This window comes from Nyctereutes procyonoides, unplaced genomic scaffold, assembly GCF_905146905.1.
Source record: "Nyctereutes procyonoides isolate TBG_1078 unplaced genomic scaffold, NYPRO_anot_genome, whole genome shotgun sequence".
NCBI classification, from domain to species: domain Eukaryota; kingdom Metazoa; phylum Chordata; class Mammalia; order Carnivora; family Canidae; genus Nyctereutes; species Nyctereutes procyonoides.
In genome coordinates, this window is record NW_026575159.1 from 8840794 (window position 1) to 8858419 (window position 17626).

Here is a 17626-nt window from a genome sequence, read left to right on the forward strand (position 1 = left end):
CTTAGCAGATTTTAACTATACAACACAGTATTATTAACTATAGTCACCCTACTATACATTATCCCCAGGACTTATTCATCTTATGGCTAGAAGTTTATATCCTTTGACCAGAAGCTCCCCATTTTCCCCATAACTAGCTCCTGATAACCACTAATCTACTTTGTTTTTTTTCTGTTTTTTTTACTTTTTTTTTTTTTTTTTTTTTTTTTTTTACTTTCTGTTTCTATGAGTTTGATTTATTTTTAGATTCCACATATAAGCCAGAAAATATTTGTCTTTTTCTGTCTGGCTTTAATGTTGACAAGATTTATCCATCTTGTGAATAAAATGATTTCCTTCCTTCTCATGATTGAATAATACTCTCTCTCTCTCTCTCTCTCTCTCTCTCTATATATATATATATATATATATATATATATATATATATATCTTCCTTATCTTTATATATCAGTGGGCACTTAGGTTGTTTCTGTATCTTAACTATTGTTAATAATTCTGCAATAAAAACAGAAGTGTAGATACCCCTTTGAAATACTGATTTTGTTTCATTTAGGTATACATTCAGAAGTGGGATTACTAGAACATACGAACTACCATTTTTAAGTTTTTGAGGAACCTCCATCGTTTTCTATGGCTATACCAATTTTCATCCCCACTAACAATTTTTTAGGGGTCCCTTTTCCTCACATTCCCCACAACACTTGTCACTTCTTGGTTTTTTTTTTTGGTAAGTGCCATCCTAACAGCTGTAAGGTGATATCTAATTGTGTTTTTTTTTTCTTTTAAATATTTTATTTATTTATTCATGAGAGAGAGAGAGAGAGAGAGAGGCAGAGTCACAGGCAGAGGGAGAAGAAGGCTCCATGCAGGGAGCCTGATGTGGGACTCAATCCCAGGACTCTAGGATCATGCCCTGGGCTGAAGGCAGGTGCTAAACCGCTGAGCCACCCAGGGATCCCCTCTAATTGTGCTTTTGATTTGCACATCCCTGTGGGAAATGATACTGAGCAACTTTTCATGGACTTCGCCATTTATATGCCTTCTTTGGAAAATTATATGTTCAGTACGTGGCTCATTTTTTAATCAAATTAAGTACTTTATATTTATTTATTTATTTGCTATGTATTCTTTATATGTTTTGATCTTAACCCCTTATCAGATATGTGGTTTGTGAATATTTTATCCCATTCTGCAAGTTGCTTTTTCATTTTATTAATTGTTTCCTTCGTCACACAGAAGCTTTTTAGTTTAGGGGCAACTGGGTAGCTCAGTGATTGAGCATCTGCCTTTGGCTCAGGTTGTGATCCTAGGGTTCTGGGATCAAGTACCACATTGAGCTCCCCAATGGGAGCTTGTTTCTCCCTCTGCCTATGTCTGTGCCTCTCTCCTCTCTCTGTGTGTCTCTCATGAGTAAATAAATGAAAAAAATCTTTTTTTTTTATGAAGCTTTTTAGTTTAATCTAGGTCCACTTGTTTATTTTTGCTTTTGTTGCCTGTGCTTTTGGTGTTATATACAAAACATCTTTGCCAAGACTGACATTAAGGAGTTTTTCCCCTATGTTTGGTTCCCTCCACTAGGAATTTTATGGTTTTAAGTCTTACATTTGCTTATTCAATCCCTTTGAGCTAGTTTTTGTGATTGGTGTATGACAGAGGTCTATTTCATTTTTTTGCATGGGGATATCCAGTTTTCTCAACATCACTTATAGAAGAGACTATCCTGTACACATTGTATATTCTTGACACTCGTCAAAGATTAGTTGTCCAAATATGTGTGGATTTATTTCTGATCTCTTATTCTGTCTTATTAGTCTATGTGTCTTTGTTGTTGTTGCTTTATTTTGTTTTATCAGTACATACTGTTTTGATTGCTTTGTATTATGGCTTGAACTCAGGAAGTGTAACGGTTGTAGTTTTCTTCTTTCTCAAGATTGATTTGGCTATTCAGAGTCTTTTGTGCTTACACACAAATTTTGAGATTTTTTTTTTCTATTTCCTTGAAAAATGCTGTAGGGATTTTGATTGGGATTTCATTGAATCTGTAGATAACCTTTGGTAGTATTGCCATTTTAACAATATTAATTTTTCCAATCCATGAACACAGGATATTTTTTCATTTATTTATGAATTCTTCATTTTTTTGTCAATATCTTATAAATTTCAGATATTTCAACTCTTTGGTTAAATTTATTTCTATGTATTTTGTTGTTTTGATGCAATTGTAAATGGGATTATTTTCTTAATTTCTATTTGTGATAGTTCTTTGTTATGGTAGAGATGAAACTAATTTTTGCATATTGATTTTCTGTTCTGCAAGTTTATTAAATCTGTTGATTGATTCTCGCAGTTTTTGGTGGGATTTTTAGAATTTTCTACAGGTGAGATTGTATCATCTGAAAACAGATATTTATAATTTTTCCTTTCCAATTTGGGTGGCTTTCATTTCTATTTCTTGCTTAATTTCTCTGACTATAGAACCTCTAAAATTATGTTGAAATAGAAGTGGTGAGAGTGAGCATCTTTTTCTTGCTTTTCAACTTAGCAGGAACACTTTCAGCTTTTCCCCATTGAGTATGATGTTAGCTGTGGGTTTAATATGTATGGCTTTTATTATTTTGATGTAAATTATTTTTATCCCTAAATTGGTTGAGAGTTTTTATCATGATAGTAGGCTGAATTTTGCCATGTGCTTTGTATGCAACTATTATGATGATCATATGGTTTTTATTCATCATCCTGTAATGTGGTATGTGGCATTCACTGATTTGTGTATGTTGAACTCTCCTTGCATCCCAAAGACAAATTCATGATGTATGACCTCTATAATGTGCTGTTGAATTCTGTATTCTGGTATTCTATTGAGAGTTTTTGCATCTATGTTCATCAGGGTTATTGGCCTATAATTTTCTTTCCTTACTGTTTTTTTTTTTTTTTTTTTTTTTTTTTGCTTTTTGCTTTGGTATCAGAGTAATACTGGCCTTGTAAAATGAGTTTCGAAGTGCTTCCTTCTCTTAATGTTTTGGAAGAGTTTGAGGATTAATATTAATTCTTCCTTAAATATTTGGTAGAAATCATTAGAGAGACCATGTAGTCCTGGCTTTTTTCTTTGTTGAGAGATTTTTGATTACTGATTCAATCTTCTATGTATTCTAGAATTTATAATTTCATTTATTGTATTATTCAGCCCCAGAATTTCTGTTTGATTTTTTTTCTTATAATTTCATCTCTGTGTTAAACTTCTCATTTCATTTGTGTATTGTTTCTATATTTGGTTGAGTGATCTTTCAATGTTTTCTTATAACTCACTGAGATTCCTTAAAACCATTATTTTGAACTTTTTTTAAAGATTTATTTATTTATTTATTTGTTCATGAGAGAGAGAGAGAGAGAGACAGGCAGGCTCCATGCTGGGAGCCTGATGCGGGACTGGATCCCTGGACTCAAGGATTGTGCCCTGGGCCAAAGGCAGGCACTAAACAGCTGAGCCACCCAGGGATCCCCCTATTTTGAACTTTTAATCAGATAAATCATAGATCTTTCTTGCTTTGTGGTAAGTTACTGGAAATTGTGTTCTGGTTCTGTCATGTTTCCTTGATGTTTTGTGTTTCTTGAAGGCTTGTGTTATCTTTATTTTAAAAAAGCAACAACCTCCTCCAGTCTTCACGAAGTAGCTTCTGGGAGAAGCTATTTTCACTTGTCAATTCTGATAGAAGTTCTGAGGCTATCTCAGACTTTTTCTGTGGATATGTCTGTTCCATACTTGTTCTGTCTTCGGGAAAGGAAGTAATTCTTAAGCTTGTATGCTTTCTCTTGATCCTTCAAAGTCAGACTGAGTGATGACAGCCTCCCAGTAGCTTTCTGTAAGGTGGTGCTGAATGTTCAACTTTGTTTTCTTTCTCCCAGTTGTACATAGCTGGGATAGCTTTCTGTGCATTCTCAGAGCTCATTAGCTATGAAGGCTAATACTGCTCTTCATAGGGTTATTCTCAGGGAGCCCATCACAGGGGGTGGGGATATGTGGGTGAGATTCCTGGATCAATGGCCTTAGGTGAGGCATTTCCAGCATCCTCTGGATAAGCTTCCCAATGGAGTAGATTAAGTGGTTTGTAGGACACATCCCTTTGATCAGTTCCAGGCTTTGGATACTGTGCTCCTAGTCCTTCCCTACTCCTCCTTTCTGCACAGTATTCTGGATAGGGTGAGAAAGAAGTGGTAGTAGTATTTCATACAGCTGAGAAAGACATCTCAGTTTCCCGTATGCAAGATATCATGGGCCAAGTGGGTGTCTCTTGGTACTGAGCTTTGAGGTAGAATGATGTGGCTAAAGTGAAATTTTCTCTTACCCTCCTCAATGCATCCAATGTCAGATTTTTTTTTTTTGCCTTAAAAGCATGCTAGAATTCTCTACTTGACTCCCAAATTTCCACAAAAGTGCTCTCATCAGTGAGTGATTGTCAAAATTGATGTTGTTTGAGGAAAAGGCAGTAGAAAACTTCTATTTAACCACCTTGTTGACATCAATCATTCCAATTTTTAAATCTTGTTTTATGGTTAGTATTTTCTGTACTGTTAACTGTATGCCTGCCCTGTGACCAATAGCTAATGTTCCTATTTATGTTCTAAAACCTCTAATTCTAACACATATCCAGAGATAAATACACATGTAAATATAAATGTACCTGGAATTTGTATGTGGAAGGACCACTATGTGGTCTTTATATAGAACTATTGATTGAAAAGGACTCTTGTTCAGTAGTGTCACTTTTGTGAGGATTAGATACATATATATGGAGAATTTCTGGAATCTCTAATTTGTCCTGTTTTACTGATGACTTTATGTATCTTTATAAGAACATCATACCATCTTAATTATAGTAAACTTCATAATAAGTTTTGATACATGACAATATACTATAAAATTTTAAGCCAATTTAAAATTATTATAGCTATAATTTGTATTTGGAATTTTTATATAAATTTTAGAATCACTATTTCCATTTAATAAACAAATAATAATTTAGTTGGCATTGCAATGAACATATTGAAAGATTTAGGAGAAACTGACATCTTTACAATATTTAAATTCCTAATACATGAACATTTATACCTCCCTTAATAGTTCCCCATGTTTAGTATAAAGATCTTCATTTATTTCTTCTTTGACTATTTCCATTGTGGTAGGCAGTATAACAATCCTGCAAAGAAATTCCACATATCCTAATTCCTGAAACCTGTAGATATGTTATCCTACATAGCAAAAAGGGACTTATGATTAGGTTAAGCATTTTGAGAGGGGAGGAGATTATCCCAAATTAGTGAGTGGAGACAATGTAATCATAATGATCCTTAGGAGGAAGATAAGAGGGTCCTGCCAGAGAAAGAAGTATGACAGAAGAAGAAGGGGCTGGAGTGATGTGGGGCAATGAGCCTAATAATATGGTCAGCCTCTAGAAGCTGGAAAAGTCAAGGAAACAATTCTCCTCTGGAGCTTCCAGAAGAAATGTAGCCATGCTGACTTACTTTGTAATCTTTGTAATGATAATTTACAGAATTGTATGGTAGAAATATTTCTTACAAATAACAGCATTTTTATTTTTTCCTTTCGTATACTTATTATTTCTCTTATGGTGTAATTTAAAATCTGAACTGGCATGGGATACTAGTAGGAGAGAATACATAGGCAAACATAATAGGTCAGGCTTTTGAGAGATAAAGGACAAATAGTTACAGATATTATGGAATTAAAATTTTCTTCTGGGTATATTTAATACATTAGAAAATACAAAGAAAAACTGGAGTTGATTAGCCACCTAAGTGTGAAAAAGTTAGTGGGTCGTTTTGGATGCATTATAAAGAAATTCCCATGCCTTATACTTAGAGGATAGAAAAATCTGGAGACAAGCCTAGTACAAAATTATGAGTAGAATACTTTTCAACAAATGATGTGAGGAAGATATGCAAAAAGAATGAAGCCTTACCATAACTTGCACTGGTTTAAGAAAAGAATTCTTAATAGAATTCAAAGCATAATTCATAAAAGGGGGGAATCCCTGGGTGGCTCAGTGGTTTAGCACCTGCCTTCGGTCCAGGGTGTGATCCTGGTGACCTGGGATCGAGTCCTGCATCGGGCTCCCTGCATGGAGCCTGCTTCTCTCTCTGCCTGTGTCTCTGCCTCTCTCTCTCTCTGCATCTCTCATGAATAAATAAATAAAATCTTTAAAAAAATCATAAAAGGAATGGAAGGTTATTCTTATTAATAGGGATGGACAAGAACACATTAACTGATCGTTAGTCCCTTCCCTTTACTTGAGGCCTTGTTAATAATACTCCAGCAAAGTAGGGTGCCTGGGTGACTCAGTTGGTTAAGTGTCTGCCTTGGGCTCTGTTATGATCCCAGGGTCTTGGGATTAATTCCTGCATTGGGCTTCCTGCTCAGTGGGGAACCTGCTTCTCTCTCCCCACCCACCCCTGCCTACCACTCCTCCTGCTTGTGCTCTCTCTCTGTCAAATAAATAAATAAAGTCTTTTAAAAAATACTCCAGCAAAGACATCATGTATAGCATAATAGCCTCAATTGCTGTTAGTACTTCCCACTCTTACCTAACACAATCTGTTTGGTTCTGTAAGGGAGAGACTGGTGAATTACATAGAGATATACAGGGACCTGAACCTGCATATTTTTTTATGTCCATAAGGCTGATACTAATTTCTGTCATTACCCTCTGGAAGCAATGTGTATGCATGTTTGTGTGAGGGTGTTGTATTTGTATTTACTATCATGTTCGGATATGGCATATGAGCAAATTTAGAGGAATTATTCAACAATTATATTAGCAACAAGGAAACCTTAAGCAATACATTTTCATTGACAAAAACATATAAAGAAAACAACAACAGCCAAAAAATGTTAGCCAGTGATCCATGTTATGAAATGTATTGACGTAAGCCTAAGAAAAAAACAAACTTACCTAATTTTTTTCAAGGAGAATGATCATCAGAGTAAGAAAGTACAGAATATTTTGATATTAAAAAATAATGTATGGTGTAGGTAAGATTATGGGAAAACAACTACTTAACACTTGTACCTGAGTCCTATCTCTGTCCTGTTTCCATCAGGCTATTAATTGTGTTACCATGTGTTTATTGAATGCCTACTAATTCTATATTATTTTAAATTTTTCTCCATGTACTTATTTACAACTCTCCGAAGTATAATTCCTAGGATACTGATTGTGAAACTTGAGACAGAAAATTAGAATAATGTGAATAACATGATCCTAAGTTTCTGTTCCTAATTTCCTAGTTCTACCAAGTATCACCGAAAGTTGATGAATCACAGTGACATAACCTAGTGATTCTTGGTATAAGATGGGCTATTTTGAGACATATTCTACCACTTATATTTATCTCTTTAGAAACTCTAGGGGGTTAGAAATGTTGAAAGACATGATTTTCTTAAAAGTAAATGAGGCAAATGCTTGAACTATAGAAAGTGAGTTTTGATAATGTTAAGACAATTTTGAAAAAAGAAAAAAAACAAAAAACAAAAAGAAAATGTTGATAAGAAATTGTCAAGCAGATGATTTCTAAACATTTAAAAAGACAATCAATGACCTATAAGAGCCAATGAGGATTTAAAAAGTTATACCATTTAATTCAATATATATTTTGCTAGATAAATAGATGAGGAGGACTCATTCCTCTGTTCCTACTTTTACACTTTTATTCAGTAAATATTTATGAAATGCTAGGTATTGTCAAAGGTCAGGGGATAGGCTCATGAATAAAACAGAAAAGGTCTTGCCCTCTTGGTAAGAAATGAAAAAGGATAAAAACATAATTGCTTAATATAAATATATGTAGATATGAATAACTTAAACATATACTTATACATGTGTATATTAATATCTACATCTACATCCATGCCAGTACCTATATCTGAACCTATCATCTATACATGATATATGATATTTGATATGTACTGTCAAATACTAACAAATACTATGAAAAATCATAAAACATACAGAAAGTAAAAAAAGGGACACGTTTTTTGAAACAGTCAATTAGGGAAAGCATCTATGAGATATTACATTTGAGTACACCTTGTACAGTGTGAAGGAGAAAGCCATGTCCCTAAGTAAGGGAAGAGCATCTTATGTAAGAAAACAAGGAGTGCAAAATTTCTGAAGAAAAACAATGTTTTATAAGAATGGTAGGAAGTAACTAGATGTTAGATCATATAAGGACTTACAGAAAAGACATTGATGCATTAGGATCAGGGTTGTATCTTAATCAGGTTTGAAATATTATTTTGATCTTGTACAGAGAACAGTCAGGAGGAGGACAATGAAGCAGAAAGACCAGATAAGAGATGTTAAAGATACAGAGTGAAAGAATTTTAGCATGGTTGTTGACTCTTTCTTTCTTTCTCTTTCTTTCTTTCTTTCTTTCTTTCTTTCTTTCTTTCTTTCTTTCTTTCTTTTCTTTCTTTCTTTCTTTCTTTTTTCTTTCTTCTTTCTTTCTTCCTTTTTTTCTTTCTCTCTCTCTCTCTTTTTTTTTTTTAGAAATTGATGGAGAGTTCTGAGCTTTCCAATAACATAGTTAGCTTAATAACTTCTCAATGAGCATCCTAAGAGAATGTTGATTAATGACTTAATGTCAACTTGAAAGGAACTGAGGCACAGCCTTGGTTCTTAATATTATCCTGTTGACCATCTTTATCTGTGATTCATTTGGGCACATAGAAAACATGCTAATGAAATTCACAGATAACTTGAGACTGTAACTAAGCCATTGAAATACATAAGTAGGCTGCAAAATTACCATTTAGACTGGAAAATATAGTCACATTTTCCAGAGAAACTGTACTTTGCTTCAGAGAAGCAAATCTAAGACATCAGACAGAAATTCCAGACGAAACCAAGATCACCAACTGTGCAAACCCCCAAATCCCAGAAAAAGTTTAAACGAGATAGAGATCAGACTACAGCTACAATAGGAGAAAAAAAAAAAAAACAAGAAAGACTGCCATCAATGTGTCAAAACTTTTCAGAAATTTTTGTCAGTAAAGAAGAAGGTTTCTGTTTCTGATTCTACAGAGAAACAAAACCACAGAAACCACAGTTCAAATCAATAGCAAAAATATATTGTTGATGCAGTAAGAATATTTCAAGGGATATATAAACCAGACAGTAGAAATAGTATTGAACCCTCTGGCATTCACTAAAGTTATTAACTGGAAACTGTATTTATTATAAGTGAGTAGGCCAGTCAGTTTTAGCGCTGAAAGATGAGGGACATGTTTTAGAGAATTAATAACTTCCACATAATCCTCTTCTTTTTATACACTCATTGAGATTATATACAGACAACAAACATTAGAGAATAAGAATTATCCATTAAAAAAGATAGGAAAGTGATCAAAAAGAAAACTAAATCCATGAAAGAAAGCCACCAAATTCAAACAAACAAACAAACATGGATATTCAACACTCAATGAATCTCACTGAACAGAATAAAATTAGGAAGTCTTTGGAAACGAAAATAACTTGTATTTTAAACATGATTCCAAAGAATATTGCACCCAAGAAAAATAATCAGAATTCTTGAATAAAGACATTTTACTAAGTTAATAGAAAGGAGAAAATTATTGAAATGGAACATAAAAAAAATATTCAAAAACACAGTAGAAAAATACAATGATGAGAAAGGTATGAGAAAAGAGTGTAAACACATGGAACATTGATCTAGACATTCTAAACTTAATAGGAGAAGAGAAACATAATTGGGAGGATGGAAGAATATAGATAATTAAAAATAAAAAAATCAAAGAAATAATTGATATGATTAAGAAAAGCAAACAGTTTTGTACACCCAATTAAGAAGAGATAGGTATGCTGAAGTAAGAAACAATTTCCAAATATCACTGGTATAAAAGAACAATGGTTTACTTCTTGTTCATGCTACCTGTCCAGTTTGGCTTGGTGTGGAGCTCTGGTCAATTTCATCCTCACTCAGGCCCCCAAGGTGATGAGTTATCCATCTAAACTATTACTCTTTGTTGGAGTTGGAAGAAATAGAGGTAACAAGTTATAACAAGTTATACATATCTTAAGGGATATGAACATACTTTCAGGTAGCATGTATTACTACTGTTTAAATTCCATGGCCCAAGCAACTTATGAACCCGAAGGCTCACTTCAAATTAGAAAACAAAACAACAAAAGATTGTAAAATCTATATTGCAAAATAAATGAGAAGATAATTATTACAAAGACAAAGAAGGGTCAAGCTACCCATATCAGTACTCAAGAAACAGAGAACAATGCAAATGGAAATAAGACAGTAGTTGTAGATATATACGAGGAGAAAACATCCTCCCAAAATAGACTTGAATTTATAGCTTGAAAGAGCAGAATCCATTACAGGAAAATTTTATGTAAATAATTAACACCAACAAATATCCTATGAAGCTGATGGGCACCTAGTCAGAAAAGGAATGTCTATACTATTGAAAAATTACATTGGCTTCAAATATTCTCATAATAAAACAGAGTTTTGAGGAATGGAAATTTAAACCAGTAATTTTATATTTAGAAAAATGTTCATTCAGCCATAAAGCAATGGGCATTTTCATCCTGCAAAACCACCCTTGCTCATTTATTAAGAAAACTGAAAAACTATCATATCTGGACAATAAATAAACCACTAAAAATAAATGGAGAATTTGGAGAGCTACAGCTTAAAAACTACTGGTGAGGAACTTTGACTCTGTAGAATCTTGAATCAAGGTAAAGTGATTTTTAAAATTAGATTTAAATAAGAAAGTACATATTATGTATCTTAATAATTCAAAATGACAATTCAACTGACAAACCCAATTTGCAGGACTAGGAATAAAAAGTGGGAAGAAGCATAAGTGTGCAAAATCTCTCATTTTGCATAAATGAGAGTCAACAGATATAATAAGTCCTATAAATATGTTTTAAAAATTTAAATTATTTTCATATAATTTAGCTTTATCTAAAGTCCTCATGTTATAAATTACTTTTATATATAAATAAAGTCTTTTTTTTTCAGGTAGCAAAATGTGTTTATGTGAACACACCTGGAATAAAAGCTTATATAAAGATGCATCCATTCAGAATACATCTCAACAGTTGATAAAACAGCATTTTAATATTAACAGTATTTTAATTGTTCACAGAATTTTATTCTTTCCTCAATTGTCTGGAAATTTATAATTCAAATTTGGGCCACTTTTCCTCCAAATTTCCTGTAACCACTGTGTTCCTACTTTCCAATGAAATCTTCCTAGAATATGGCCTTCATACTTATAGTCAACATATGTATGTAAGCTCCATATATTTATAACCATATTCCAAGCACATCAAAAAATAAATCAATGGAAGACAGAAGTTAGTCAAAAGCAGAGAAGGACAAATCTCCTTTCTTTAAAAACACTTAAATTCAGCACAGATTGCTTCTTTTTATATTCACCTTCTTAGGGTTTAGTTATCTATGTACTCAGTTGCATTGTAGGCAAGAATGCAGTCTTTCTTTTGGGCCACCATTGGGAAACAATATCAAAAATATTTGGCAAAAATAAAGTTTTTTTGGTTGGGGGTGGGGAAAAGACATGGTGTATATGAAACTTATGCTAAGAACACAATGTCTGACACATAGAAGAATGATGACCAGCTGGTGTGGTGACTCTAGATACCTAAACTGAGTTCTATGTTTATAAGGTTTTTGTGGGGAGGTTGCAGAATATACTCTAGAGAATATAAACAGTTACACATTTCTCTGAAAATAGGATAGATATTCCCTGTGTTCTGTGAAAACACGAGACACTAGTGATGTACAAGCTGGGACAATGTGGTATATTGAACTAACTAATCTTTACAGTCTATTTTAGATTTGAGATCCTGATAATAAAATGATACCTAAGTACAGTACTCTTTTATGATTTAGCAATATTTTATTATTATACAATAATGTTTTATATATTATTTTCACATTATACTGACAATTGAACAATACTGTTCTTTTATTCAAGTATAATTAATATGCAGTGTTATGTTAGTTCAGGTGTACAATACAGTGATTCAACAATTCTTTACATTACTCAGTGCTCATCATGATAAACGTTCATCATAGTAAGTGTACCCTTAATTCTCTTCACCTATTTCAACCATAAGTCCACCCACTTCCCCTCTGACAAATAAATAGCAAAATTAAGCTTAAATAATGGCAAGTATGAAATATCTTTATTCTTTAAGATTAAACATGTTGCAGGGTGCCTGAGTGGCTCAGTCAGGTGAGTGTCCTACTCTTTTTTTTTTAAAGATTTTATTTATTTATTCATGAGAGACACAGAGAGAGAGGCAGAAACATAGACAGAGGGAGAAGCAGGCTCCCTGTAGGGAGCCCAGTGTAGGACTGGATCCCGGAATTCCGGGATCACAACCTGAAACAAAGGCAGATGCTCAACCACCGAGCCACCCAAGTCCCCCAAATGTCCCACTCTTGATTTTGGCTCAGGTCATAATCTCAGAGTCCTGGAATGGAGCCCCACGTTGGACTCTGCAAGGAGTCTTCTTGCTTCTCTATCCTTCTGCTCCTACCCACCCCTCACACTCTCTTCTGTAAAAAAAATGAGTCCTTTGAAAAAAAGATTAAACATGTAGCAGGTATGAAATAGCTTTCTGTATTCTTTTTGTTATTACTTCTTGCTTCTTATAAGAGATAAATACAGCCTTTTATATATTATGCTGGTGAAACTCTTGTAATTTAATAAATACATGTGCCTCAGATAAATGTGTTTCTATAAAGTGAACCTGAAAATATCACAAGAAAATCAAAAATAAATAATGAAATTAGGGAGAGAACCACATGAAGTAATTTGCCTTTATTAAGTTTAAATCCTAAAGAGTACGGATCTTAAATCCTAAAATATCACCGAACATCATTTATAAAGAATTGTTTTTTTAGATACATACTTATTTCTTAGAGTTCTTTTACAGGCCTTCTCCACCCTATTACAAATATACATATTAACTCACTAAATTTATCCAGACTATTACTATATCTTGGTTTAGACAACTTACATAATTTTTTTTTATTGTTAACCACTGAGGTAACAGTTATAATAGTTAGAAATACCCCACTCTTTTTCCAGGGAGTAAACGCTTCAACCTGATTTTGTTTCCTTCAAGTGAAAGCAGAACTTCTTTCACCTAACTTAGAGTGGATAAGAAAAATTTCAGTGACTAGAGAGGTCCACAGAGCAACTTTAATACTCAGTCTGTTAAAATTTAAATATTTTCAGAAAATGGACCTATTCTTTACTAATGAACTAAAATATATAGAGAAAAAGACACACCAATTCTAATAGAGAAATATCCTTGATCTTGTTTACTTTATTAAATCCTCCCAAATTTTCTTCTTTAAAGATATTCTCCAGATGTTTTACATACGTTGTTTTACATGAGCAAAAATCTGCATGTTCTTAGATTCACAGAAAAAAGAGTTAAATGGCATTTTTTGATGATGTGATATATCCCAGACACTGTACACAGTGCAGTAACATGTTGTGCGTGAAACAGTATTTCTATTTAAGGATACACTTCAAGTTGTTTTCTTTTTTTTTCTTTTTTTTTCAAGTTGTTTTAAACATTTTACTTTGTTGTAATATTTTACAGGTTTTCTTTAATTTCCTACTGCCTTTATTGTTAAGCTTTATTGTTTTTACCCTTTAATTAATATTACATTGGGCTGCAAAAAGGATACAGGATACTGTGTATATTAGCTAAAGTAAAGTAATTTTGATGTGAGCAGTTCTATCAACTATCAATTAAATTTAATCTTTAGGGGATCCCAGGGATCCCTGGGTGACTCAGCAGTTTAGCGCCTGCCTTTGGCCCAGGGTGCGGTCCTGGAGTCTCAGGATTGAGTCCTGCGTCGAGCACCTGGCATGGGGCCTACTTCTCCCTCTGCCTGTGTCTCTGCCTCTCTCTCTCTCTCTCTCTCTCTCTGTTTCTTTCTGTCATGAATAAATAAATAAAAATCTTTAAAAATTTTAATCTTTAGACTTTTGGCAAAGTAGGACTGATTCATGGGGTTTGTTAATGACTGTAAACTCAATTATTTCCTTTTAACATTATATTTTTATCATAATTTTTACTAAATGTTAATATGAAACTAGCAGAGACCACTATTTTCAGTACCCATTCACTCCTTCTAAAGAAATATAATAGCTAGACACGTGGTCACCTCTAATAAACACCACAGTTGCATTATCCTTTGCATTGTGGAAGAACTTTGCAGGTGCCATTCAGTCAATGGATTGTAAGTGGAGTCTGTATATGGAAGCTCTGGGAAAATCCTAAGGAGATCTCGAATAGCATCTTGATCCTTATTATTTTTTATTCTCTTTTCATTTTCTTTCCTTGAGCATAGATGCTACTCCGAATAAGGCTGAGTAGTAAACTGAGTTCCTGAAGATACTTTTTTACTTTTTTACCATTATGCCAGTAACTTCAGTATTTTTCTATTGCTCAGAAGTAAATCTATATCTAAATTACGTATGTAGTATTCCGCCTAGAGTACATTTTTATTTTGAACAGTTCTTCTTTAATGTAGATTTGTTTGCTTTGTCTAAAATAGAGTGCATCCTTATTTCATAAACATTCATATTGTTATCAGCTAAGTATTGGTATCAGGAAATGATGAGATTTACAACACTAGGAAACAAAGTGTCAATTTCCAAGTATGAGGGATCTTTTCATTGTCTCAGAGATTGATACTGCAATCTTTTTGCCTTCTATCTCCAAATTATTATCTAAGGTGATAACCATTAGGATATATTTACATTTATATTTAAATTAATAATATTGACTGCTGATGAGCCTTAGAGTTACAGAACTTGCACCTTTGCCCTGAATTCAAACATGTATATTTACACTTCCACTCTGTGTTGTATCCACTTGGATTTCTTTGTTTGTTTGTATATTTTTTATTGGGGTTCAATTTGCCAACATATAGCATAACACTAAGTGCTCATCCCATCAAGTGCCTGCTCAGTGCCCATCACCCAATCACTCTATCCCCCTGCCCACCTCCATTTCCACCGCCCCTTGTTTGTTTCCCAGAGTTAGGAGTCTCTCATGTTCTGTCACCCTCACTGATATTTCCCACTCATTTTCTCTCCTTTATTCACTTGTCCTTTATTCACTTTCATAATTTTTTATATTCCCCAAATGAATGAGACCATATAATGTTTGCCCTTCTTCGATTGACTTATTCACTCAGCTTAATACCCTCGAGTTCCATCCAAGTTGAAGCAAATGGCGGGTATTTGTCATTTCTAATGGCTGAGTAATATTCCATTGTATACATAGACCACAGCTTCTTTATCCATTCATCTTTTGATGGACACCGAGGCTCCTTCCACAGTTTGGCTATTGTGAACATTGCTGCTATAAATATTGGGTGCAGGTGTCCTGGCATTTCACTGCATTGTATCTTTGGGGTAAATCCCCAGCAGTGCAATTGCTGGGTCATAAGGCAGTTCTATTTTTAACTCTTTGAGGAACCTCCACACAGTTTTCCAGAGTGGTTGTACCAGTTCACATTCCCACCAACAGTGCAAGAGGGTTCCCCTTTCTCCACATCCTCTCCAACATTTGTTGTTTCCCACCTTGTTAATTTTCCCCATTCTCACTGGTGTGAGGTGGTATCTCATTGTGGTTTTGATTTGTATTTCCCTGATGGCAAGTGATGCGGAGCATTTTCTCATGTGCTTGTTGGCCATGTCTATGTCTTCCTCTGTGAAATTTCTGTTCATGTCTTTTGCCCATTTCATGATTGAATTGTTTGTTTCTTTGCTGTTGAGTTTAATAAGTTCTTTATAGATCTTGGATACTAGACCTTTATCTGATAGGTCATTTGCAAATATCTTCTCCCATTCTGTAGGTTGTCTTTTAGTTTTGTTGACTGTTTCTTTTGCTATGCAGAAGTTTCTTATCTTGATGAAGTCCCAATAATTCATTTTTGCTTTTGTTTCCCTTGCCTTCATAGATGTATCTTGTAAGAAGTTGCTATGGCCAAGTTCAAAAAGGGTGTTGCCCATGTTCTTCCTAGGATTTTGATGGATTCTTGTCTCACATTTAGAACTTGTCTCACATTTAGATCTTTCATCCATTTTGAGTTTATCTTTGTGTATGGTGTAAGAGAATGGTCTAGATTCTCTACTGCATGTGGCTGTCCCAATTTTCCCAGCACCATTTATTGAAGAGACTGTCCTTTTTCCAGTGGATAGTCTTTCCTGCTTTGTCAAATATTAGTTGACCATGGAGTTGAGGGCCCATTCTGGATTCTCTATTCTGTTCCATTGATCTGTGTGTCTGTTTTTGTGTCAGTACCATACTGTTTTGATGATCACAGCTTTGTAGTACAACCTGAAATCTGGTATTGTGATGCCCTTGGCTCTGGTTTTCTTTTTCAATATTCCCCTGGCTATTCGGGGCCTTTTCTGATTCCACACAAATCTTAAGATGATTTGTTGCAACTCTCTGAAGAAAGTCCATGGTATTTTGATAGGGATTACATTAAATGTGTAGATTGCCCTGGGTAGCACTGACATTTTCACAATATTAATTCTGCCAATCCATGAGCATGGGATACTTTTCCATCTCTTTGTGTCTTCCTCAGTTTCCTTCAGAAGTGCTCTGTAGTGCTTAGGGTATAGATCCTTTACCTCTTTGGTTAGGTTTATTCCTAGATATCTTATGCTTTTGGTGCAATTGTAAATGGGATTGACTCCTTAATTTCTCTTTCTTCAGTCTCATTTTTAGTGTATAGAAATGCCACTGATTTCTGGGCATTGGTTTTGTATCCTGCTGCACTACCAGATTTTGCTGTATGAGTTCTAGCACTCTTGGGATGGAGTCTTTTGGGTTTTCTATGTACAATATCATGTCACCTGCAAGGAGGGAGAGTTTGACTTCTTCTTTGTCAATTTGAATGCCTTTTATTTCTTTTTTTTGCCTGATTGCTGAGGCTAGGACTTCTAGTACTATACTGAATAGCAGTGGTGAGAGTGGACATCCCTGTCTTGTTCCTGATCTTAGAGGAAAGGCTCCCAGTGTTTCCCCATTGAGAACGATGTTTGCTGTGGGATTTTCTAGATGGCTTTTAAGATGCTGAGGAATGTTCCCTCTATCCCTACACTCTGAAGAGTTTTGATCAGGAATGGATGCTGTATTTTGTCAAATGCTTTCTCTGAATCTATTGAGAGGATCATATGGTTCTTGTTTGTTCTCTTGTTGATATGATCTATCACGTTGATTGCTTTATGAGTGTTGAACCAGCCTTGTGTCCCAGGGATAAATCCCACTTGGTCATGGTAGATAATCTTACTGTACTGTTGGATCCTATTGGCTAGTATCTTGTTGAGAATTTTTGCATCTGTGTTCATCAGGGATATTGGTCTATAATTCTCCTTTTTGGTGGGATCTTTGTCTGGTTTTGGAATTAATGTGATGCTGGCCTCATAGAACAAGGTTGGAAGTATTCCATCCTCTTCTATCTTTTGGAACAGCTTTAGTAGAATAGGTATTGTTTC